We start from the raw sequence: 27,613 nt of genomic DNA on the forward strand, positions 1-27,613 counted from the left end.
GTAAATTGTTTAAGGAAGGCTCATAATAGGATGCCTGCTACCCTAGCCGCTTCCATTTCTATCATCTATCTTCTGAGAGAAGGTAAAGGAGCTTTAGACCCCAGACAACCAGAGTGAAGAACAGCTTCTTCTCCACTTCTGAATCAATCACATCTTTTACATCTCCTTCTTGGTGTGCCACCACATTCTCAATCCCTTAATTCTACTTCTGTTTATTCCTTCATTTGTTACTTTAGCATTTCTTTTTGCACTTCTTCAGATTTCACATTTTTGCACCATTCTGTTTCACCTTGCATCATTTTGTTGTTTTGCATTTTTGACTATATTTACAGTTACGTTTATTATTAACATAAATACTGTTTACACTGTGAGTCAGAGTTAGAGTATTACAGCACAGAAATGTGCCCTTTGGCCCATTGTCCATGCTAGCCTGATCTTCTGCCTAGTTCCATTTGCCTGTTTCTGAACTAAACCCTTTATAACCCTCTGATCCATATGCCTATCCATACTTCACTTAAATTTTACAACTGAACTTGCATCTACCACTTCTGCTGGTGGCTCGTTCCACACTCACACACCATTCTTTGAGTTAAGTAGTTTCCCCTCAGCTTCACTTAAATATTTCACCTTTCATCCAAAACCTATGACCTCTAATACTAATCTTATTCAACCTGAGCTATAAATGCTTGCAAACATTCATTGAACAAGATCAAGGAATTTCATTGCACCCTGGTGTATTTAACAAAAACCTAATCAGAGCCTGGATGTAAATGACAAAGGAGAAGGCTACTTTAAATCTTGTTTTGTGAGCTGATACAGGATCAATTAAGAACTTCATAGAATCTGCTCAGAAAGTGTAACCATTTCACAGTGAGATTTCAAATTCAGTTCCAATAGATGCAACCTGGGTCTTAATTGGTTTTCTAAATTTAAATAAAGACAATTTTGATAAAATAAGCAAATTTGATAAAAGGAGCTACAGATGCTGAAAATCTGAACAGCAGAAAATGCCAGAAAAATCAAAGTTCAAGCTGCATTGGTGGAAAAGGGAGGAGGCAATGTTTCAGATTCATGTCAGAATGGTCACCAATTGATGGGCCCTGAATCTGAAATGGTAACTATTTTTCTTTCCACAGATGCCACATGACTAGCTGAGACCTTCTGTTTTTATTACAGTGGTATGAGAACAGATCTGATGAAAATGGAATGGGAAAACAGACTTTAGTTGATTTATTTTCAGACTAGAAACACTGCATTCTTAACACAACTGCATTCTATATCCTTTTACAAGCTTGGTGTTACCTGTTTCTCCCACACTTTACAGTACATTAATGGAACGATCTTTCTTTACTCCTTTCAGTAAGCAGTAGCAGACATAAACAGTTCTGAACAGAATTTTACTGTTCTGTTTTTTTATTGTTTCTCTTACTGAAGACACAAAACCTTCTTTGCTCTTTATTTGAAAAAATCATTTAATAATTATTGGGAAAAGGTTGTGTGGGAGAAACAATCCTGCCTAAATCCAAGCTCAGATGGACAGCTGGAATGAATGGGAAGAATGGTCAGAAATCTGAAGTTAGGATGGTAAGTGGGAGTGATGAATGGTCATTTCTAGTGAAATCTGAGAAAGCCTCCAAATAAAGATAGCCGGGTGAAAACACTTGATTGACAATTGTGTTCAAGAAATGGCATGCCTGAGAAAACATCTCATTTTTCTTAACAGAAGTGTTTTATTTATACATGGGCAACATTTACTGCTCATCTCTAATTGTCCTTGAGGAGGTGACATTGAGTCACACAGTGATGATTGGAGTGGAGTTCCAGAACATTAACCAAACAATTTTGATTGAGCAATTAAAAACTTCATGTTTTTCTTTTGTTGATTGTAGATTGCTTAGTTGTTAAGCACTTTGAATGGACTAGATAGAAGGAACAGTAGTCAATAGCTGTGCAATACTTAACGAACTTGATGACTGACGGAAGGATACAAAACTCAAAGTTGCCAAAATATGAGTAATGGATTAAGCTCTTGCTGTTAAGTGCTAACCACTGTGAAGTTTCTTATGCCTTAAAATAATAAAGAAGGAATCCAGTTTTGTATGTAGAGGTCTCCTCCACCCCCTTCATATTTTTGTGGGTCATGTGAATTCAGCGTCTTTTATTCTCACTGCAGACGCAGGCAAGTGGCTCACCGAGATCAAACAGAGACAGATTACACTGAGTGATGAGTTCAGTCTGAGATGGAACTAGACAGTGTGGAGGAGTGGAATAAAGCTTCAGGTAAAGCTCATATGAGAGAGGGAAGATTCAACAACAGAATGCGCAGAGTCCAATGAAAATGTCAAAAGAAACAATGAGGGTCGGATGAGAGGAATATTTTTGCAATAGTTAGAAAAGGGTTTGTTCAACTTCCTCAGTATCAAAGTGCATGTTTTGTATCTTCATTCAAAATTCACCCAGCCAATGAAACAACCAGTTTCTGAATTCTGTTCATTAACTACTAGCATCTCCTCATGCTAGGTAGCAGTCCCTACAGTAAAGTGCGATCAGACATAACAGAGCTCCTTGCTTGGTACTGGATGGCGTCTCATGTAATGTACAGAATTATGAGGTCACCACGTGTGCAGCACCACCCACGATGTACTGACAGAGAACATGGTGCACACCACTCATTGTGTGTGATTTGCAATGGGGAAAGAATTCGTAAATCATGGATTGAGATTTATAAGTAAATGCAAGTACATAAAGAAATTATATGTGTATATCTTAAAAAAATCTTAAATGGAAGGGATGGGGGGGGGACCTATAGATTTTGCTGTGGATTATTTGGATATGTGTGCAGTTCTATTATATAATTTTATTCTGTGCTGAGGATGACAGTAAATTATTATGCAGTTACTATTCATGGTTGCTCATAAAGTCCATCTGCAGAGAACCCAGAGAAAAACATCAGAAATGAGTGCTGTACCATTCTATTGGCCCAGTTCCTCAGATAGCTGGCTATGTTACTCACTCCCGTGTGCTGTCAGGGCCACAGAAATTTGAAGTGGCATTTTAACAGTTACAGAATGTACAGTGATCACCTTGCACAGTAGTGCAAATTACTCTATAATGGGTTTGTTATTTGGGGGTATCCAGAGCTAGAGGGCACAGCCTCAAAATTGAGGGGCAACATTTTAGAACAGAGTTAAGGAGAATTTTTTTTTTGCCAGAGAATAGTGAATCTACAGAATGCTCTGCCACAGACTGCGGTGGAGGCCAATTCTGTACGTATGCTTAAGGTGGAAGTTGACAACTTTCCTGATTACTCAGGGCATCAAAGGATATGGCGAGAAGGTAGATGTTTGGAGTTGAGTGGGATCAGGGATCAGCCATGCTGGAATGGCGGTGCAGGCTCGATGGGCTGAATGGTCTAATTTTGCCCCTGTCTTATGGTATTATGGTCTTATGGAACAGTTCCAAAATACTTTGCAGGACACAGGTTTTACAAGTACTAATTGTAATATGATGTTTTTGATGAGATCTATCCTTCACTGAGAAAGTAAATTCCAGTAATTAAAGGTGGGAGTTTTACTCTAGTTAGAGATGCTAAAGTGGGAGGGTGGTTATCTGATGGTGCTCCTCTCTTGAAGGCTGATCTGTCCTGCATAATTCTTCTAGTCCTCTTTGCCTCTGGGCATGACAACATGAAAAATGTTTGTGGCTAATGCCCTCCTTTAGCAGGTGGTCCACCATGTTACTTGGCTCCAGAGACCTGGGTCTGATTCTGACTTGGCTGGCACCCATGCAGTATTTGAGAATGTGTAGGTTGTCCCAGGTGCTCTGGTTTCCTCCTATATGTCAAAGGGGAACTTATCAGTGGGTTCATTGGCTACCATAAATGACCTCTAGCGAATAGATGGATGACAAGAGAATAGACAGGGAGAGTTGTCTGGGATTTGAGAAGTCACGATGAGTGCAGACGAGAACAAGTCCAGAGTTTAAGGCCTGTTGTTGGGGGGCCCTGTCATCAGCGAATCCTAGTGTCTATACCAAAGGTCAAAGCCTGAAGGTCTTCTGGGGAGGTCAGATCCCTGATGTCTGCGCATCTACTGGAGTTTAGAGGGCCGAGGGTTGCCAGTCCTGGGGTCAGAGAACCGACTGTGTGTGTAAGTGGGTTTGTGTGTGGGTGGGAAGGAGAACGGGATCTTATTTTGCTGCTTTTGTTCTGTTGCTGTTGTTTGTGTTGTTCTGCTAAACGTTGCGGCCATGCAGTGCTGGCACTGGAATATGTGACGACATTTGCAGGCTGCCTCTGCACTTCCTTCAGTTGCATTCGTTGCTCGTGCAGATAACACATTTCACTGTACATATCTTTCAGTGTACATTGTGATAAAATATGAATCTGAATTTGATGGATAGCACAGATGTGTTGAATTGTCCGTTTATGGCATGTATGTGTTTATAACACGGTACCTACAGAATATGATAGAGATTTGATGGAACAGAGGACTGGAAGACAGGAGATGGCTCCACTAGACAAGAGCAGTTTTCTTGTAACTGACCCATCAATTTCAACCATAACTAAGAGTCAGAGATGAATGCCACACAATTAATACCACTGCTGTGATTTCCTTATTTGTGTTCTCTATATTTAAACCAACACTCTCTCCTCATTTGTCCTGGTGGGCTGCATCCTCCCCTCTGATAGTTGTGGCTTCATGCCAGATTCTGGACACTCAAAAACAAGACAATTAAGTTGCTACTCCAGTAAAGGATTAGGGGTCTGCTGTGCTATCTTTTGAATAGGCTACTGAAGAACTGCTTCTTTTCAGGTGAATAGAGGAGGTTCAAAGACACTGTTTCAAACAAGAGCAGAGGAACTCTCCGTAGTGTTGTGGACAATATTGGCATCTGTCAGCATTACTGAAATCCAGATTATCTGACTGGGATCTCATGCCTTTGGGAATTTGCTTAGCATATAAAGGTTGCTTTGTTCAGATGTTTTGAACAATAATTACATTTAGAAAGCACATCTTTGTCTGAAGTTTGTTTATTTATTGAGATACAGTCTGGAGTAGGTCCTTCCGGCCCTTTGCGACATGCTGTACAGCAACCTATCAGTTTAACCCTAACCTAATCATGGGACGAGTTACAATGACCAGTTAACCTACCAGCCAGTACATCATTGGACTATCGGAGGAAACTGGAGCACCCAAAGGAAACCCACACGGTAGGGAGGAGAATGTGCAAATTCCTTGCAGGCAGCAATGGGAATTGAACCTGGATCACTTGCATTGTAAAGCATTGTGTTAACCACTATGCTACCTTGCCTCCTCATTGAACATTGGGAATGTACTTATATTTATCTTTCCTTCTAAAGTGATATAATCCTTTAATCTTCACTATTTATTTCTCTCTTCAGACAATGCCACTGAAATCTTCACATCTTTTCATTAGGCCAGATATTGGTTCCCACCCCCCTTTTAGCAGGATAAGCTTGTGGACAACAGAAGCATAAGAGTGAGAATCGCAATCAATCTGTTCCAATGGAGGGAGTGTTATTTAATGCAATGGACTGCAGGCAAAATCCACATGGAGATGGTGGGAGGAGTTCCATAAACTTTTGACTGCCTTTCTTCTTTTATTCTCCTTTCCACACTCAAAATTGCATTTAGTGGCTATCAGCCATTCATTCATTTTCAATTCTCTTCCAGTGTACAGTGCTGACCCCAGGAAGAATGAGGGATTATAGAACCATAGAACATTACAGCACAGAAACAGGCCTTTTGGTCCTTCTTGGCTGTGCTGAACCATTTTTCTGCCTAGTCCCACTGACCTGCACCTAGACCATATCCCTCCATACACCTCTCATCCAAGTACCTGTCCAAGTTTTTCTTAAATGTTAAAAGAGAGCCTGCATTCACCACTTCAACTGGCAGCTCATTCCACACTCCCACCACTCTCTGTGTGAAGAAGCTCCCCCTAATGTTCCCTTTAAACTTTTCCCCCTTCACCCTTAACCCACGTCCTCTGATTTTTTTCTCCCCTAGCCTCAGTGGAAAAAGCCTGCTTGCATTCACTCTATCTATACCCATCATAATTTTATATACCTCTATCAAATCTTCCCTCATTTTTCTATGCTCCAGGGAATAAAGTCCTAACCTATTCAACCTTTCTCTGGAACTCAGTTTCTCAAGTCCCGGCAACATCCTTGTAAACCTTCTCTGCACTCTTTCAACCTTATTACTATCCTTCCTGGAATTAGGTGACCAAAACTGCACACAATACTCCAAATTCAGCCTCACCAATGTCTTGTAGAACCTCACCATAACATTCCAACTCTTATACTCAATACTTTGATTTATAAAGGCCAATGTACCAAAAGCTCTCTTTATGGGCCTATCTACCTGTGACACCACTTTTAGGGAATTTTGTAATTATCTTATTCAAACATATAAAATTTAACAGGGCTCAAGTGTGTAGATGTAAAGATGTTTTCTCTACTGGGAAAGTCACAAGAAGGGGGCATAGTTACAAAGTAAGGGGTCAGTTGCTGAAGACTGAAGAGTGGAGAAATTTCTTCACTTAGTTAACCTGTGTAATTCTATACCCCTGAAAGTGATGGAGGCCAGAGCTAAGGTATATTTAAGGTGGAAATAGTAGATATTTGAAAGATCAAGGAACTGAGGGTTATGATGCAAAAGTGAGGTTGAAGCCAGCATCGATCAACCATGGCAGTATTAACTGGTGGGGCAGGCCTGAGGGACCTAGTCTTGCTCCTGTGTTCTTATGTAGATAAGGAGGTTGTGACTGGTTCATTATGTGACCCCTCATGCCTCATCCCAAGCATCAGCTGTCCATTTCTCTCCATAGATGCTGCCTGACTAGCTGAATTCCTCCAAGATTTCATGGGTTACTCTATATTTCAGCAACTGCAGTCACTTGTGTCTCTATATCTTTGACATGTCTGACAACAGACTCTTGAAATAGAAACCCTACTCCATGTTTTAGTAAAAGTTTACCAAGTGACTGGAAGGATTGATTCCAGAGCATTCTCATTGCCTCCCTGAAATGTGCAACATCTTGCTGATTCATCAGAATTCATGGGCCATGGCCACTCAAAGTAGAAATCTGAGCATTCATGTCAGCATTAAGAACTATGAGTCCATTCGTCATGAGCATGCAGAATCAGTCCAGAAAGATCACTGCCTCCCAAATGATTTGCCGTCCTGCCTGCTCTATCAAACAACCCCCTACTCCCACCCCTTGACGATGTCTATGGATCTCACATGGGCCAAGCCAACCACAGATCTAAAGGGGAACTAAGTCATCCTCAATCCAAAGAGTTGTATAATGTAGAAAGAGAGAGGGGAGAGAGAAGAGAATAAAACAAAAGTTCAAAGTATATTTAATATCAAAGTCCATATATATCACCACATACAATCCTGATACTTGTTTTTTTGTGGGATTACGCAGTAGGTCTAAGAAAACCATTAGAAGCATTGAAAGAGCATAGCCAGCAGAATGGACCAATGCCCAATGTGCAGAAGACAAGTCGTGCAAATACAAAAGCAATAATAATAATAATAATAATAAGTATTAAATATTGAGAACATGAGATGAAGAGTCCTTGAAAGTGAGTCCATAGTGTGTAGGAACAGTTCAGTGATGGCTTGAGTGAAGCTGAGTGAAGTTATCCCCTTGGGTTCAAGAGCCTGATGGTTGGGGGCAATAACTATTCCTGAACCTGATGGTCTGGGTCTTGAGGCTCCTAGACCTTCTTCCTGATGGCAGCAGCAAGAAGAGAGCATGTGCTTCTATATTTTTGTGTGATTTTCCATTCAAGGGCATTAGTGTTTCCATACTAGGTTTTGATGCAACCAGTCAATATACTTTCCACCACTTATCTATAGAAGTTTGACAAAGTTTTAGAAGTCATGCCAAATCTTCACAAACTTCTAAGGAAGTACAGGCGCTACCATGCTTTCTTTGTAAGGGTCCATGTTGGGTCCAGGACAGATTGATCCTCTGATATGATAACACTGAGCAATTTAAAATTACTGACCCTCTCCATCTTGCTTCCCTCGATGAGGATTGGCTGATGGACTTCCAGTTTTCTTCTCCTGGTCAATAATCTGCTCCTTGGTCTTGTTGACGTTTAGTGAGAGTTTAGTGACGTTTAGTGTTGTGGCACCATTCAGTCAGATTTTCCATCTGACTGCTATATGCTGATTCACCACCATGTTTGATTTGACACGGATTCTAACAGTATCTCAAAGACTGGTAACAACATGAAGGTACGTTTATAACCAAAGCATTAGCCCTTAAGTCAGTAACAACAGTGCTACACTGGCAAGTGCCTGTTGAAAGTTAACTCTATGATTCTTTATTAACTCCTTAAATCTGCCTCTGTCATATTATCAACAGAAACTTTTGTGACTTGAGCTGTTTCTGTGAATTTCATTTGGAGAGCTGTTTGCATTTCTGAGTGGTGTTTCTCCTTTAATGCAAATACAGCTTTCCACTTTATTTTCCATGGTCTGAAGTATATTTAAAGACCTTTGGCACGGATTACTGAGGAAGTTCAACCCAATGGATATTTGTCATTGAGCTTGTGCTCAGTTTAAACTCCTGCTTGCCAACAGAATGTGAATATTGAGGAGATTTTAGTGCATTAGCTCAATCCCTTTGCACAGCAACCTGCCAATGACAACTCCCAAAAGAAGCCACAGGGAGCTTGTAACTAACCAATTACAACATGTAGTATTGAAATGTCACTTTTGCATGATTACAAAGCAGAACTTTGTTAGGTTGTGCAGAGAAAGGAGCTTATTTTCCTGTAAGTAGGCTAATTGGAAGTCCGGGTGAAGGGTCAGCTTGATCACTCCATTGCAGTTGCCTAATACAGTTGCCCAAGTGTTGCCTAATGGAGTTTGCAGGCAGTCACTGGTCAAATATCATATCCCTCTGAAGGCTTTCTTAACAAGGAAACACAAGCTGTGGAACTAAGTACAAAAAGTGCATATCTCACTGGTCCAGTGCAGTTTATGTATTTCTGTCCCAGATGCTCCAGATCTATAGCAACCTAACCAGTAATCCTTGAAGGGTCTGGTAAAATCCCACAATAAAAATGCTCAGTGGTTTCTTTGGTGCATGCGCTGAGGAGGAGCATTAATTCTTTCTATATGCTAAAACTTACTCATATACTGGCTGAGTTGCTAGATTAGCATCTCAAAACCTCAACTGAATTTGTGAGCTTGTGAGCAATTGGAGAGTTTCAATAAATCTCAAAGTAAAATCGAGCATCAGTGAACAGCGAAAAACAATCTGCTTCTCTACTGTTTTTCAGAGTAGCGTAGCGGTTAGCATGGCATTTTTACAGCTCAGGGCGTCAGAGTTTGAAGTTCAATCCTGGCATCTTCCGTAAGGAGTCTGTATGTCCTTCCTTTGGAATGTGTAGGTTTCCTCCCACAGTCCAGAGCTGTACTGGTTAGTAGGTTAATTAGTCATTGTAAGTTGTTCCGTGATTAGCCTTGGGTTAATTTGGTCGGCTGCTGGGAGTGCAGTCCTAAGGGCCGGAAGGGCTTATTCCAAGCTGTATCTCTAAATAACTGAATAAATAAAAGAAAACATGAAACCCTTGCATTATCTGATTCAAGTAATAAATCTCCAGCTCATGAATAATTATGGACAATTATAATCGGATAAAAACTGCTATTCTTCAAGATTTAAAATTCAGATTGTTTGTTGTCATTCTTCTATTCACAAGTGGAAAGAAGAACAAAATGATGGTTATTCCCTGTCTGATGCAGCATTAAAAAAACATAAGTGATAAAAAAAACACAATAAATAAAAGCAGCCCAAAAAACATGAAGTACAATTAACTGTTGAATGTGGCCCTTTATACATAAGATGAAGTTCATAGGCACTATATAAACACACTGATTTTATGTACATAAAGAGATGCTCGGTGCAGGAGTATCTGAACGTAAGGTGATTGACCGCAAGCATACACGCAGTGGCCTCTTTTTTTAGGTACAGGAGGTACCTAATAATGCGGCCACAGAGTGTATATTTATTTGAATGGTGTAAAATCAGCATGCAGATTTACTGTGTTGAAACATGGATGTTTTACATTTTTTCAAGTTTTCTGAAGGCTAATCTACAGGAATTATAGTCTTTATCCCATGTCCAAATCCCACCCAGTCCAACATACTGACATCCTGTTGTTTGACCAAATCAGCTTTTATTTCATTCCAGTTTTTCCACCTCTGATCCTGAAGAGTTGGTGCACATTTTAAGTACAATTCAACATCGTTTTGTTAAACTTTAAAGTTTCAGCCAATTTCTTTTATATATATGAGTCTCAGAAATTAGTGCTGACAAGCAATTTGCCCACAGGCTTATGATAGCCAAGCCAAGTCCACATATTTCGGCAGTAATCTTTGAATAACAATTAGGAACAGGAGCCTGAGATCAGAATAGTTGGGCCAGTGGCAGCATTTCTTTCAACATCCTTATTGAGGTTGGTTAACACAACATTCACCAGGGATTAAGTCTTGGACATTAAGTCTTGCAATATTCATGGGATGCATTCATCCCCAGAAATATCAGGGGAGCAATTGAATGGTTTCCATTTTATCTCTTTGTTACATATTTTGTCATATCATGTTACATGTCACACACTAATCTTTAATTTTAATGTGATTTTTATGGAAAATCCTACTAAAAGTTGTGGATTTGGCCCAGTCCTTCAAGATTAAAGCCCTCCCCACAACTGAGCACATCTGCATGGAGCACTGTCACAGGAAAGCAGCATCCATCATCAAGGAACTCCCCACTATACAGACCATGCTCTTTTCTCACTGCTGCTATCAGGACGAAGGTACAGGGGTCTTAGATCCCACATCACCAGGTTCAGGAACAGTTATTACCCCTCAACCATCAGGCTCATGAAATAGAGGGGACAACTACACACATCTTCACTCACCCCACCACTGCACTGTTCATCTGCTGTCCTGGTGCACAATAATGAGATACTGGCACCAATTTCATGTCTTTTGCGTTAGAAGTGCTGATTTTTTAATGATTTGTTACCACAACATAAAAACTTCACGAGAAATCTTTTTTTGTTCTACTCAGTAGGCTTTATTACTTTATATGAAGAATACCATTGAACATAGAGTACCAAGATAAATCTTCTTCTGAATGTGGTTCCAGACTCTGCTAGTTGTTTTAATACTGACTTTTGGGCACAAAGATCAGGGTCTAAGTGGATGAGATAGGAAAGCGGTCGTGGCTGAGCAACAGCTATAGTCTCAGCAAGTGTGAGGGATGTTTGTTGCGTATGGGGTTAACCTTCGACTGTACTGAGAGTATTGGTAAGGCTAACCAAAGAGAAAACTACAGGATGCAAGGCACCCTAATAGTTAGGACTTACATCATTTACATGTATAATGTCACCATTATGTTCCATAGCACATGAATAACTTACATATCATACAAAAAACACGCTGCTCTTTTTATCCCTCTTCAATCACAAGTGTGTGAGCACAATTCACGCAATCATTGCAAATTCAGTCTGTGATCAGCTTCCTGAGTTCGAACCCCTCAGTTGTCGCTATCATACATCAACTCTTTAAAACAGGAGAAAATGTAGCCCTGAGCTTAACTCACTGCAGCTCTATGACTTTTCAACAGCAAATGATTCTATGTGAAGTATAACCTCACAGCTCCTCGATATCTTCAAGGATGTTTCATGCTGTGAATATCTGATCAACATGGGTATTTCCAAACTTAGTTCTAGATACTAACCATCCAGAAGATCAGTATCATGCCAAATGATTGATTTACTTTGGTAGTGGTTATCTATCCATTCTCAAATAAATGCCTTAACTGTTCTTTTGAATCCACCATACTGAGAGTCTACCACTGAATTAAACACTTCTCAGAAAATGTGACATGATGTTATCAGCTCAGATCGATCTTTAACAGCAGGAATCAAATTTTCCAAATGGCATTAAATCATAGCAAAATTACTGACAATTAAAAAATAGGACCCCAGAAGTATTTTATCAGATTAGAAGGAAATTCAATTCTCCACCTTTGTCAGACATCACTCTATAAAAATCTTTCAAGGATTATTTTAAAAAATATAAGCTTTTAATGCACTTAGAGATCTCAGCTTCCAGTTTCTTTAGGAGATATTTATCCTGTGTGGATTTTTGCAATTAGTGGAACAGGATACAGTTGCATTGCGGCAGTTACAAACCATTTCTTTTCGTTAAATATTATTTCCCTGCCAGTTGTCAGTGGAATTGCAAGTAAGAATTAGTGTCAGTGCAGAATAGATGCTTGTAATTTTGGATGCAAACAGTACAACTTTGTTTTAAAACCTCTAATGGGCTATTCACTGATATCCAGTGGCTGTGTAATTGGATCTAGTAACAGGGAGCATTTGCAACTCTTGGTTTATCTTGATAATATAATCCTGGCTTATGTGCCCAGAAAAAAATGTGCACCCAAATGCTGTATGTTTTACATTGCTACGATATGTATTCAGACCAGATACAGGCACTTGATACTCAAACCTAGACCCAACTCACTAGTAAAACAGGGAAATAGCACCTTTTGATATATGGTTCTGTCAGTGTTTCAGTTGCAGAAATTCTATCTTAGTTTCTGAAAATGTAGTATAAAAAACAATAGTTAGTAAATTGGCAATGCTTGATGCTCTTCTTGGTGACCCCATTAGGATTTATATTTGGGTTTTAGAATTTATGCACATAAACTGTTAGAAATCTTATCAGGCTGCACATTTTCTCTCAGCTTTTACTATTGAAATTCCAACACCCACCCTTAAAATGTTGATTTTAATTTATCCCAATTGATGCAGATAGGCAGATAACACAAGATAAACCGGGTCCTCATTTTTAACCACATCACCATGAACGGGTAAACTTCAGTGAGTTTCTTGAATTAGAATGCCACATGTGCTAGTGCAGGGGCTCCCAACTTATTTAATGTTATTGGTCCATGGCATAAATAGGTTGGGAACCCCTGTGCTAGAGACTATGCCTTGGCTTGTTACTGCAGAACATAGAACTTAGAGCAATACAGCACAGGGACAGGCCTTCAAATTTGTGCCAAGCGTGTTAAATTAGTAATCAAATGCCCAACTGAACTAATCCATTTCCTGCACATTCAAGTACCTATCTGAGAACCTCTTGAATGCGTCTATCATATTTGTCTCCACCACCATTACTGGCTGGGCATTCCAGACACCCTCCACTCTCTGCGTAAAAGACTTGGCCCACACATCTCATTTCTACTTACCATTTCACCTTAAATGCATGCCCTCTGCAATTAGACATCTCAACTGTAGGAAAAAAATACCGGCTGTCTGTTCTATTGATGCCTTTCATAATCTTACAAACCTCTATCAGATCTCCCTTCAGCCTCCACCTCTCCAGAGGAATCAACGCAAGTTTGTCCAGCCGCTTCTTAGAGCACATGCTATTCATTAAGAGAATAACTTTAGTGGGCTACAATATAAGTTTACATGCCCTCTAAACCAGGCAGCGTTCTGATAAACCTCTTCTGCACCCTTTCCAAAGTCTCAAAATGCTTCCTATAACGAAGTACACAGAACTGTGAGCAAACTCCAAATATGGCCTCGCTAACAAACTCCTACTCCTCAGTCTAAATACGTCACTGCGCAACTGGGTGTCGGAATTCCTAGCCAATAGATATCAGATAATCAGGATGCACAACTGCTTCTCCCTCCCCTTCATCCTCAAAATGGGTGCCACAGATTAGGGTGCTGAGCGCATTCCTATGCACTCTGCTCACACATGAGTGCACAGCCAAACACCCTAGTAATCAGTGATGTCAAAACAGTGCTGGGGTTCATCCCTAAAAACAATGAGACAGCCTACAGAGAGGAGGTGGAAGAGCCTGAGGCCTGGTGCTAGGCAAATAACCTCTTCCTTAATGTCAACAAGATAAAGGAGATTTCAATTACTTCATCCTCCTTTACACTTATGTACTGGAAACTGCATTAAACAATCTTAAATCTTGAATCTCACAAAAGCACAATAGATCTTCCTGACTCTTGAACTCAATTCCTTGGCCAATAAAGGAAAGTTTGATATATGCTTTCTTTACCACCCTATCAAGCTGTGTCACCACTTTCAGGGAGCACCCGGTGGCAAGTCACAAGGGATAATGTGCAAATGTACCAGAGGCCGGGATTGAGCCTGTGGAGCAGTGGTAAGTATGCATGAATAAGTTTATTCACCTTTTAATTAAAAATGCCTGACAAGTAATTAAAAGCATTAAAATTGTTCAAACACTGCATCTTTTCCCACAGTATAATGCTACTTGTACACCATCCCTCCCTCATGTAAGCCCGTGAGGTACGACTGGTCCCGTCTTCCCAGCACAGCCTGGTGAACACCTGACCCATTGCTTGCCTTTGACTCCTGTGTCTGCTTGAGCGAGTTGAGCCAGACATGACTGACAGAAGGTAGTCCACTCCAATACTTCTATCACCTCACGTCTGTCTCCTGCCAGATTTCTTTGCCAGTAGCAAAGAATGGGAATAAAGGGGGCCTTTCCTGGTTGCTTGCTAGTGACTAGTGGCAATCTACAGGTTGGGACCACTTCTTTTCATGTTATATACTAAAAACCTGGATGATGGAGTTGATGGCTTTGTGGCCATGTTTGTGGATGATACAAAGACAGGTACAAGGAATAAGTAATTGACCAAAAACTCACTTACTGTAGGAATTAGTCCATTATTCTTGTAATTCACTGTAAGAAAACACTAGACTACACTAGAAAACACAATTGGTGATTGAGGATTTGGCATTACAAATTTAAGTCAACTCATTTGAATGAAAATCAAAATTAAACAGATGCTGTAAATTTGAAATTGAAAACAGAAAATGCTGGAAATATGCATCAGGTCAGGCATCATCTGTGAGCCATTAACCTGAAATGTTAACTGTTGCTCTTTCCTCAGATATCTCCTGACCCAATGTCATTTTCCAGCATTCCCTGTTATTATTTCATTGGAAAGGAAACTGCAGATGTCATCCAGAACGAGGGGTCACAGTTTAAGGATAAAGGGGAAGCCTTTTAGGACCAAGATGAGGAAAAACTTCTTCACACAGAGAGTGGTGAATCTGTGAAATTCTCTGCAACAGGAAACAGTTGAGGCCGGTTCATTGGCTATATTTAAGAGGAAGTTAGATATGGCCCTTGTGGCTAAAGGGATCAGGGGGTATGGAGAGAAAGCAGGTACAGGGTTCTGAGTTGGATGATCAGCCATGATCATACTGAATGGCAGTGCAGGTTCGAAGGGCCGAATGGCTTACTCCTGTACCTATTTTCTATGTTTCTATGTTTCTATCTTGTCATGATATAATTTGCCATCCACAATCAATAATAAAGCTCCTACATATCTACATGACTAACTCCTAGTTTCTAGTCAACATTAATCCTCTTCTCCGCTAACTGATACAGTACATGTTTTGCTGTTAAATATCAAAATATGTATATGTGTGATTTTATAACAGGAATTAAATTGAACTTCAAAGCACTGATCACCGTCCAGGTCAAAGTCTGCTGCTGACATTGGGTAGGAGGTATAAGAGCCTGAGGACTCGCACCACCAGGTTCAAGAACAGTTATGACCCCTCTAACATTTGGCTCTTGGTTAAAAAGGGGTAACTACATTTACTTGCCCCACAACCAATGATCTCACTTTAACCACTCTTCATCTCATTATCTCATATTCTCACTCTGGTTGATCTTTCAATAATCCTGTAATAGTTACTATTCTATAGGTTTGCTGAGTATTCCTGCGAGAAATAAACCTCTGGTCTGTATACGGTGGCATACTATATATATTTTGATAATAAAATTTACTTCAAACTTTGCTCTAATTATTTTCCACTTTGGTCCTGTGTTCCACCTTGAGTCTGTACCTTTCCTCACATGCAGCAGCCCATGATGTTACCTATGTCTTCGAGGGGACCAGAAGTCTAAGGTATAACTTACGTAGGTCAGATGTTAGGTGATTTCTTTACGAATAACCCTGCAGAAGGTCCAGACTGTTTGTTAGCAGAGGCCTGCAGGTGTGTCCTGACACTGCATCTTTTCAAAGGCCAGTTTCAAATGCTTCTGTGACAAAAGAGGATTATAAGGATTAAAGAAAATACAGAGTACATGATTGACTGTGAGAAAGATCAGAGCTAACAGTTTGACAGTGTTTTGATAGAGTAATGAAGGAAAGGGGAGAAAAAGGCTACAACCGTTTGGGAGAGCTTGAAAAATATTTGATGAACAAATAAAAAGTAACTGTTCTTTCACAATGACTTTAAATTGGTGATGCTTGCTTGCAATAAAGCCGGAAGATAAACCGCAATATTAGGTACAACACTCAAGAGGCTACTTTTCCCTTTCTGCAGGCTAGCCGCATGTTACAGAGCATAATGTTACCTTTTAAGATAAAAGTCATTTAGTAAGAGAACAAGATGAATTTAAGACTGGCCAGTGGGCTGAATTCATAATGGACATTTTTGCCAGGCTACTTCCATACAGCTTTCAAGGACTGCCTGGTGATAAATTCTAAATAGAGTGATCCTAATTGCAGTGCACTTCTCTTTATCTAATCCAGAAAATAGTGAGCAACTGATTGTTGAGATGCAGTTGTTTTCAGATGCGCAGTAAGTTGTGGATAGAATTCACAAACTCAACTGTTCATATTTATACAAATGTTCCACTTCATAGGACATGAAGGCCATGTGTTATTTTCTTCAAATGCCTAACCTGTTGAGTATTTTTTTGAACGTTCTAGTATCCAGTTATTTTGTAGTTTTGGCTTCTGATACAGTTGCAAATTCATGAAGTCACTATTTTGAAAGGCTTTCTGCCAGCCCATATTTGTGTTTGATTATAAATTCCACTCAGGTTCAAGTATAAATCAAATTCCTTAGACAAAAAGAAGAAAAATAATTCCTGCTTTTATTTCCAGAATCTATTATAGTGCAACATGTGGCTGCGAATGTAACAGGATACATATGGTTAACAGTTAATGCATTCTCTGATGTATTTGAAAACCATAATTAGTCTCTATTTACATTTAGGTGTTTATGTTGTTCTGAATGTCAAATCAACAGCTCAAAATTTATCAGTTTACTTTAATTACTATTGCAATGTTCTTGTCTTCTTTGTTGATATCCGAGTCTGCTGCAAGGAATTCCTTCACCGCCTGACTAAGGTGTTACAGGGGCCCCTTACTAAAGGAAAATGGGCATTTTTCTCAACTGATGTTGCTCGGGACTGAAACAGATGTTAGAATCCATTCCATAGCTTTTAGTTGGGTAGTAAGTTGTGGGTTTGTGCTTGACAAAGACACTCACAGTGACTTGCCAATGCACCGGTAATGGGAAGGTGCAAAGCGAGGCACCTCAAGGGAAGGAGGGAAAGGAAATAGGAAAGTGGTTATTTTTATGTGCTTTCTGGTTCCTGGCATTCGCTGCTCCTTTCAACCTCCTTAAGGCAACAATTCAGCACTAAAATCATTTCCTGGTTGTTGGCTTCAAAGCAGCATACACACAAACTTTAAAGCAGGTACACTACTGGCTAAGGAAGGCGAGGAAATCCAGAGAGAGGGAAGTTGATGAAAGGCAGAATGCCTTCCACAAGAATTTAACCAGCTGGCACCTGATACTGATTATGGCAGAATCTACAACATCCATGGTGGAGCGGAAAGGCGGCAGAAACCAATCTGAAGCCCCAAAGAAAACTAAAGTAGAATTAAATCTACGGTATCTTCTCTTACCAAAGGATTTGACTGATTGATACAATGACTGAGGAAAAAAACTGTTTTAAATGTTTCTTTTTAAGAAACATTTGTAACATTTGTGAGAAACCAGGTTCAGGAACAGCCCCATAACCATCAGACTCTTGAACCAGAGGGGATCACTTCACTTGCTCCAGCAATGAAATGTTCCCACAACCTATGGACCTACATTCAAGGACTATAGACAATGGACAATAGACAATAGGTGCAGAAGTAGACCATTCGGCCCCTCGAGTCTGCACCACCATTCTGAGATCATGGCTGATCATTCACTATCAATACCCAGTCCCTGCCTTGTCCCCATATCCCTTGATTCCCCTATCCATCAGATATCTATCCAGCTCCTTCTTGAAAGCATCCAGAGAATTGGCATCCACCGTCTTCCGAGGTAGTGCATTCCACGCCTGCACAACTCTCTGGGAGAAGAAGCTCTTCCTCAACTCTGTTTTAAATAACTGACCTCTTATTCTCAATCCATGCCCTCTGGTACTGGACTCTCCCAACATCTGGAACATATTTCCTGCCTCAATCCTATCAAATCCTTTAATTATCTTAAACGTTTCAATCAGATCCCCTCTCAATCTTCTCAATTCCAGCGTGTACAAGCCCAATCTCTCCAATCTCTCTGCATAAGACAGCCCTGCCATCCCAGGAATCAACCTAGTGAATCTACGCTGCACTTCCTCAACTGCCAGAATGTCCTTCCTTAAACCTGGAGACCAAAACTGTACACAATATTCCAGGTGTGGTCTCACCAGGGCCCTGTACAAATGCAAAAGGACATCCTTGCTCTTGTATTCAATTCCCCTTGTAACAAAGGCCAACATTCCATTTGCCCTCTTCACTGCCTGTTGCACTTGCTCATTCACCTTCATTGACTGGTGAACTAGGACTCCTAGGTCTCTTTGCATTTCTCCCTTACCTAACTCTACACCGTTCAGACAATACTCTGCCCTCTTGTTCCTGCTTCCAAAGTGGATAACTTCACATTTATTCACATTGAATGACATCTGCCAAGTATCTGCCCACTCACTCAGCCTATCCAAGTCTCCCTGTATTCTCCTAACGTCCTCTTCGCATGTCACACTGCCACCCAGTTTAGTATCATCAGCAAACTTGCTGATATAGTTTTCAATGCCCTCATCTAAATCATTGACATAAATCGTAAAGAGCTGTGGTCCCAATACAGAGCCCTGTGGTACCCCACTAGTCACCTCCAGCCAGTCCGAGAAACACCCATTCACTGCTACCCTTTGCTTTCTATCTGCCATCCAGTTTTCTATCCATGTTGAAACCCTGCCCCCAATGCCATGAGCTCTGATTTTACTCACCAATCTCCTATGTGGCACCTTATCAAATGCCTTCTGAAAATCTAGGTATACAACATCCACTGGCTTACCCTCGTCTAACATCCTTGTTACACCCTCAAAAAACTCCAATTCACTTCATGTTATCCATATGTATGTGTGTAGGTATTTATTTGTTATTTATTTTTCTTTCCTTTTTGTATTTACACAATTTGTTTTTTTTTCCCCACTGGTTGTCCTGCTTTTAAGATCTCCCAGTGGCCACACATTTTAATTCCACATCCCATTCCATTCTGATATGTCTATCCATGGCCTCCTCTACTGTTAAGATGAAGCCACACTCAGGTTGGAGGAACAACACCTTATATTCCATCTGGGTAGCCTCCAACCTGATGGCATGAACATTGACTTCTCTAACTTCCATTAATGCCCCTCCTCCCCTTCTTACTCCATCCCTGATATATTTATTTATTCTTCCCTCCTTTTTTTCTCTCTCTGACCCTCTCACAATCACTCCTTGCCTGTTCTCCATCTCCCTCTGGTGCTCCCCTTCCGCTTTCTTTCTCCCTAGGCCTCCCGTCCCATGATCCTTTCCCTTGTCCAGCTGTGTATCACTTTCGCCAATCACCTTTCCAGCTCTTAGCTTCACCCCTCCCCTCCTGTCTTCTCCTATCATTTCAGATTTCCGCCTCCCCCTCCCACTTTCAAATCTCTTACTATCTTTTCTTTCAGTTAGCCCTGATGAAGGGTCTCGGCCTGAAACGTCAACTGTACTTCTTCCTATAGATGCTGCCTGACCTGCTGCGTTCCACCAGCATTTTGTATATATAGGAGATGTTCACTTTTGCTTTCCTTGCAACGGACTCAGATATCAACCAGCAGGACAAGTACATTGTGTTAATAATTAAAGTAAACATGCCTGGTGCATGGGATACTGTGATGCATAGAACCTCAACACTTTATTTAAAAATAGGAAAATTTTCTGGTCTTCATTACATAAAAACACTAAAAGTATAACTACATGAGGATCATAAGATTGCTTGAGCCTACTCTGCCATTCAATAGGATGATCTGATCTTGGTCTCCACTTGCTTGTTTCCTGCAATAATTGATTTCCATATTATTCAAAAATCTGTCCATTTAGTCATGGTTACATTAACTAACTTATAGTGGTTATGTTTAAGATGGTGGTGCATTCAGATGCAGTGGCCTCTCAGGGGCCAACTAAAGGCATTTTTGCCTTTTTTAAGTGCCTTTTTTATGATCACAAGACAATTCTGGACATTAAGAACTTCAAATGATATAGGTCTACCTAATCAATGAGCTGCTCGTTGGTAGAGGAGCTGGAAGAGCTGGGTGGCGCTGACCGTGTAGCTGCCTGCTACAAAGAGGCACTGGAGTCAGTATGTGAAGGTGATGGATAGTCTAGCAGTGAGCGATTTTCTTGCATGGTTTCCCTTGCAATCACAAGACCCTTTTGCACATAGGTAATGTAAAATGTTGCAAGTCTGTTTTCATTGATTATTGGTGAGACAGCGGCAGGGAGCTGCTTGGCCTTGGTTTAGGCCACGGACTTGCTTGTTGCAGAAGTCTAGGAGGGGAGGTTCCAAAGGCAGTGTAGCATGGAATCCATCTAGGGTAAGGGGCTAACCCCTCCCTTCAGTGCTCGATCAGTGGAATGACAAGGTGGATGAAGTGCGACGTGTGTCCATTTGTCTGCAACTGCTGAGAACTGCTTGTTCTTTCTGATAAGACCCATGCACCATCAATTTACAGGACATGTCGCTCAGGGACTTAGGTTAGATTTGGTACTGAAGGAATGCTTTTCCGTTTGGCCGTATCCATGGATATTCTTGTATGGCTGAAATGATAATTCAAATTGAACTTGAACTTAACTCAGCTTCACCACCTTCAAAGAGAAAAAAAATCTCCTCATCTAATTCTTAAATGAATAACATGGTATTCTGAAAAAATACTTCCAATTATGGATGGAGCTTAGGGGACGATGGTGTCCCATGACGACTCCTTTGTGTGCATCTTCGGAAACCACTCTATTTCTATCTTTAATATCTCTTTATTTCCTTTTCAGTGTTCTTATGAAGACCCTGACCTGCAGTTACACACCGACTTCAGTTTTTTGCGGGAATGGGACCTGCTCTTGGAGTCTCACGACTGGCCGCTATTCAATATGCTAAGGACTCGGCCTAGAAGACTAATGCGCCTTCAGGGTTCGGGATTTCATGGCTCTGGAGGTGGGTGGACTCAGGGTCGGTACCTTCGCAGGAAACTGGTGTGTCGTGGCAGTACATGGAAGATCAAAAGCAGCTAGCTGGCTGCTGACTGTGTGCCCAGGGCACAGAGCTCAGAAAGAGCGACTCAGTAGACCTTTTACATCATAAACAGTGAGTTGTTTGTTACGTCTCCCCTCTCGCTGTGAAACAGGGACATTTCTTTTTCCCTTATTGGGGGAGAGAGAGCCTATGATATGTCGAATTACTGGGTGAATGAGTAGCCTTTGGGGTGCTGCAAGTCTGTGTCTTTATTGATGCTTTGCTGTGATGCACCATCAATAACTCACTCTGCGACGTAAGGCGAGATATCGGCTTTTATTGACTGAAGAAGGAACCAGCAGTGAGTGACCATCATACTACATCCTGGAGAATGAGGCAGAGGATCAGACCTCGATCGTCTTTATACAGGGGCCTGTGGGAGGAGCCACAGGAGCAGTCAGAAGGGGGCGTGTCCAGACAGGCACATAGTTCACCACATGCTGTACCCTTGAGTGCTCGGTGGAGGGTGCCGATGCTTTTTTGCTGGTGGGGGAGTGGGGGGGATTGTTGCTTTGCTGCTGCTTATGTGTGGGAGGGGGAGAAGTGGGGGGCTTTGGGGTTCTAACATTTAACTGTCATTCATTCTTTGGGGCATTCCTCTGTTTACGTGGATGGTTGTGAAGAAAAAGAATGTCAGGATGTATATTGTATACATTTCTCTGGCATTAAATGTATCTTTGAAAACTTTGAATTCAAAATGATCAAATAGGGAGAAACTTCCTCTCAACAACTATTCTCATCAGAATCTTTATTTTTTTTCCCAATCTTTTTATTAATATCAAAATAGTGGATATACATATTATTGTTACATAACTGTTAAAATGACATTGCTAATAGATAACATGTATTGTTATATATTCAGTTATTGCAAAGGTAATAAATGTTCAAAATACAAATGCAAAGTTAACAAAAAAGAACTGACTTTTCCAAAAAGACAAAAAAAAGAGAAAAACCAAAAAGGAAAATATATATATATTTATCCCCCAAAAATACTAACCTAACCAATACTAATCTAACGAGAGAAAAAAAGAAAAAAGAAAAGAGCATGGGCTGTTTATAACATCCAAAAAAACAGGGACGTTAGTGTCGCCAGCTCCGAACCTCCCTACATATATTGTCACAAAAATAGGTTTGGAAAAAGGTCAACTCACATCATATGAAAGTGTTGAATAAAAGGCCTCCAAGTCTGATCAAATTTAATAGATGGATCATATATAGCATTTCCGATTTTTTCTAAATTTAAACATAACATAGTTTGAAAAATTCAATGAAATATGGTAGGAGGATTAATCTACTTCCAATTAAACAAAATTGATCTTTCAGCCATTAATGTGAGAATGCAATCATCCGATGTGCTGAGGAGCTTAAATGGTGTGGTTCTATCATTGGTAAACCGAAGATTACTGTAATAGGATGAGCTTGTAAATCAATATTCAAAACAGTTAAAATAATATCAAAGATTTCTTCCCAATACTTTTTCAGGGTGGAACATGACCTAAACATATGAGATAAAGACACGGTCGCAGAATGACATCTGTCACACACTGGACTTAAATGAGAATAATAGCGAGCTAATTTATCTTGAGACATATGGGCCTTATGAACTACTTTGAACTGTATCAATGAGGTTGAATTAACTAATTGAAAATGTTTTTCCCATTTTTCGGTAGGTAAGGTAAGCATAAGTTCCTTTCCCAGTCCTTTCTAATTTTATTAGATACATCTGAATGAATTTTCATAATTATGTTATGAATAGATGTTATTACACCTTTCTGAGAAGGATTTAAATCTAAAGTTTTTTCCAAACTATCCATAGAGTATAAATTCGGGAAAGTAGGAAGGACGGTATTTAAAAAGTTACTAACCTGTAAGTATCTGAAAAAATGAGATCTACGTAAAAAATCTTTATTTTTCAATAAGGACACCTCTCATTCCTTTAAATTGAATTATGAAGGCCCATCTGGCACAATCAACATTTTATTATAAGGTAATTGTTTCATTTCAGCAAACACCTTGCGAAATGATTTTAAACAGCCTCCATTACAAATACATTCCTCCAAAACTCTGCACTATACTCCAAGCATAGTTGTGTCAATTCTTCCTGCAATTAAAATTTTGCAAACTTTGTGCACTCAAGCTTTCCTGACTTTTCCACCTTATCCATTTTGCAATTGTTATGCCCGCAGCCCCCTCCTTTGTGAGAATCGCAAGAGCATTATTGGGTTGGGTCAGAGGACCCAGGAAATGAGAGAGAGAGACATGGCCATTGTCTTCTGGAGACAACGTTTGTGGATTGGGGACTATGCTATGTGCAAGCCCTCGGGCAAAGTGGGCTGGTTGAGAAAGAGATTGCATCACCCCAACCTGATTGACATCTACTACCCTGTGAGTTAAGATAAAAGAGAGGCTGTAGGAACAGTCCCTCAGACACACCAGAAGAAACGCTAGTGATCCCGTAATTGCGGGAAGCCATTTGAAGGAAGCCATGTGCGTTCAGTTCCGTCGCCTGGGAGCTGGTGGCTGGTACCAAGGAAAACGACTTGGAACTAACAACGGGGAACCAACTCCCCTGACTCAATGGATTGGCCTCATAAAAGACCCGGCAAGTTTAAAAACCGTCTCTCTTAAACCCAAAAAGCTGCAGCTTGAAAGGACAGTGACTTTTATCTTCCCATCGGACAATACAATATCCCCTACGATAGAGCTATTGTTTATTGATGATGATTATTATACCCGCGTCTTTATATTGAGTATTGACGACGTATATTATCTGAATGTCTGTATTAATCTTATTTTTGTGCACCTTTATAAATAAAGGCTTTTAAAAATAGTACCATCAGACTTCAACGGACCTCTCTATCTTTACTGGTAAGTGATCCAGTTACGGGAATTTCGTAACACAATAAAGGTCAACATTTCATTTATCTTCCAAATTATTTGTTATACCAGCAAGATAGCGTTATGTGTTTCGTGTGTGAAACCTCCCTATAGAGCAGCTTCCATGGAATCCTGCTGCAGGGTCTTGGCCTGAAACGATGGCAGTACTCTTTTCCATAGATGTTGCCTGGCCTGCTGAGTTCTTCCAGCATTTTGTGTGTGTTCCATAGAATCTCTCCATTTAAACAATATTCTTGCTTTATTTCTCCCACCAGAACAGAGAAACTTGATTATAGTCAATCTGTCAAAAATTTGCTCACCCCTTCCACATTTGCAGTCTGTGCATTCATCTTTCAGCTTGCTTTCTCAGTTATCTTTCTCTTATCAGCAAATCTGGCTGCAACAGACTCTGTCAGCTCATTTAATACATTAGTATGGATGAGAAATAATTGAGGTCTCAGTTTCACTCCACTTGTTAGACCAAACCAATATGAAATGAGTATGCCTGCAGGAAAATTAATCTCAGGGTTGTCTGTGGTGACATATATGTACTCTGATAATAAATTTACTTTGAGCTTTGAAATGACTGATTTATCACCAAATCTGTAGTCAGTTGTTTGCCAATCCACCATTACATTCTCAATAACAGATTTTGGGCTAATTAGCAGATAGTGTCCTGTTTTCTGTTTCCCTCCCTCTTTGGGAGGCCACAATGATGCCGGTGAATCGCAGCAATGTTCTTCAGCCTATGTTAAATACGTCTAAATATATCTCTTTTGAATTACTCTCACTGAAATCTGCAGCATGCAATTTCTCTTCAAGCAATGTACTTTTAAATCAACTTAACAATCTACAGATTTCATGATCTTTTGAAGGACTTGGGAGACTTAACTGTCAAGCAAACAGGTATGGCAACTCTAAGCAGACGAAGGTCCTTCGGCATGGCTGGAAGGGAGGCAGGAGGGGCAGAACTCCAAGACAGGCTGAAATGCAGAGAGATGAGGCACCTCTATTCAGCATCTTGTTAGAAAATGTGCTGGAGAACAAAATTGAGGATCCGAGGTCAAAATTACTATATCAGAGATTGTACAAGAGATTGCTGTGTTCTGTGTTTGACTGAGACATGGCTTACTCTCAGCACACCAGATACAATCATCAGCCCCAAAGGCTTCTCAGCTCACAGAATGGACTGAACTGCTGATTCAGAAAAGGCAAAAAGTGGAGGTGTGTGCTTCATGACAAACTCTTGGTGGTGATCTGATGTGGCCGTGTGCAAGGACTCAGCTGTGGATCTCTATGAATACACAGACTTTATTAAAACAGATGTAGATGAGTGCATCCTCACAAAATCATTCAGAGTCTTCCCTAAACAGAAGTGCTGAATGAACCATAAGGTTTGCAGCCTGCTAAGGCCAGATAAGATGTATTCAAGCCAATAGCCTCTGAGCTAGATAATATGGAGCCAGAGGCTTTTGCAAATCGAGACGACTTCTTCCGGTTCGTCCATGAAAACAACTTTTTCTTTTATTCTCCTATCTCTCTTTTCTTTCAAGCTGGCTGGGGACATGTTGGAGTCCATGATCTACAACTGCAGCTCAAACTACGGTTCTCCATGAGTAGTGAGTTCTCATTCTTGGACTCGCTTTGTGGCCTGGCTTTTCGTTATAGCCAGGTTCAGCCTGGAAGAGGTGTGCCTTTGGGGTGTGGCCCTGTGAATGACCCATTTCCTCACAGATGTCGCAGACTAAAGTGTCGTGGCAGACTGAGACATTGAGACAGCCCGCGGTGTGTGATGCTGTTGGAAGAACGTACCTGTTCTCAAGCAATCCTCTCTCTCTGTCTCTCTCTTTTGATAATGAGTGAGAGCCTTTCTGCCCTCAAGTTGAGGAACTCTGAGAGGTGGTGTGGAAGACTGTTACATCGAAACGGTGAGCTGCTGGTCTCCCAGTCTCATTGTAGTTGCAAGAGCAAACACTCTCTCTCCTTTGCTAGTGAGAGCCTGAAGTGTTGGGATGGGTTATCGTTTCGGATTAACTCTATATCAAGGTCTCTTGGGGGGCTTTTCTATTGCTTGCATGATGTGGGGTAAAGGGGTTGGTGCTTTTGCTGTTGCAAGTGGGGGGAGGGGAGGGGAGGGTTGATGTTTTTGCTGCTGCTTGTGTGTGGGAGGGGGAGAGGCTTTGGGGTTCTGATGTTTCTGTCATTCATTCTTTGTTTTTTTTGTTCCTTGGCTATCTGCGAAGAGTATGAATTTCAGGCTGTATTCTGTACACATTCTCTGATATTAAACCCAGCCATTGAATGATTGGTGACCAAAAGATGTACTAGAGGTCTAGGTTCCAGAAGGCCATCTCACGGATGAAGAAGCAATTCTGGACTAAACTTGAATCAACAAAGGATGCTTAACAGTTGTGGCAGGGCTTGAATACTATCACCTCTTGATACCATTGAATAAAGTGACATCGGGGACAAAAGAGCTTCGCTTCCATTTGAGCTCAATGCCTACTATGCTTGCTTTGACCCTCAAAAGATGAGGGAACCATCACAAACTCCCATAGACCCTGATGATGCTGTAATTTTATTTTCTGAGGTTGATGTTCAGGCAGTCTTCAGGAGGTAACGCCCAGCCCAGGCAGGGTAACCTGGCTGAACAACTGGCTGGAGTGTTCACTGAGATCTTTAACCTCTTGCTTTGGCAGTCTGAGGTACCCACCTGCTTCAAGCAGGCTTCAATTATACCAGTGCCGAAGAAGAACATGGTAGCCAGCCTCAATGACTATCATCCAGTAGCACTTAAGTCTATGGTGATAAAAAATTTTTGAGAGGTTGGTGGTGAAACATATCAACTCCTGCCTGAGAAGTAACTTAGACCCACTCCAATTTGCTTACTGCAGAAACAGGTCCACAGCTGATGCATTCCATTGGCTCCTTACTCAACTCTGGAACATCTGGACAGCTAACTTGCATATATCAGGACGGTCTTTATCAACTACAGCTCGGCATTCAATGCCATCATCCCCTCAAAACTAATCAATAAGCTTCAAGAATTGGCCTCAATACCTCCTTGGGCAATTGGATCCTGGATTTCTTCACTTGCATACCAAGTCTGCTTGGATTAGCAACAATATCTCCTCTGCAATCCCCGTTAGCACAGGGCACCACAGGACTGTGTGCTTGGCTCTCCGCTCCACTTGCTTTACACATATGACTGTATGGATAAGTACGGCTCCATTGCCATATTCGAG

This window comes from Hypanus sabinus, chromosome 12 (assembly GCF_030144855.1).
Source record: "Hypanus sabinus isolate sHypSab1 chromosome 12, sHypSab1.hap1, whole genome shotgun sequence".
Taxonomy (NCBI): domain Eukaryota; kingdom Metazoa; phylum Chordata; class Chondrichthyes; order Myliobatiformes; family Dasyatidae; genus Hypanus; species Hypanus sabinus.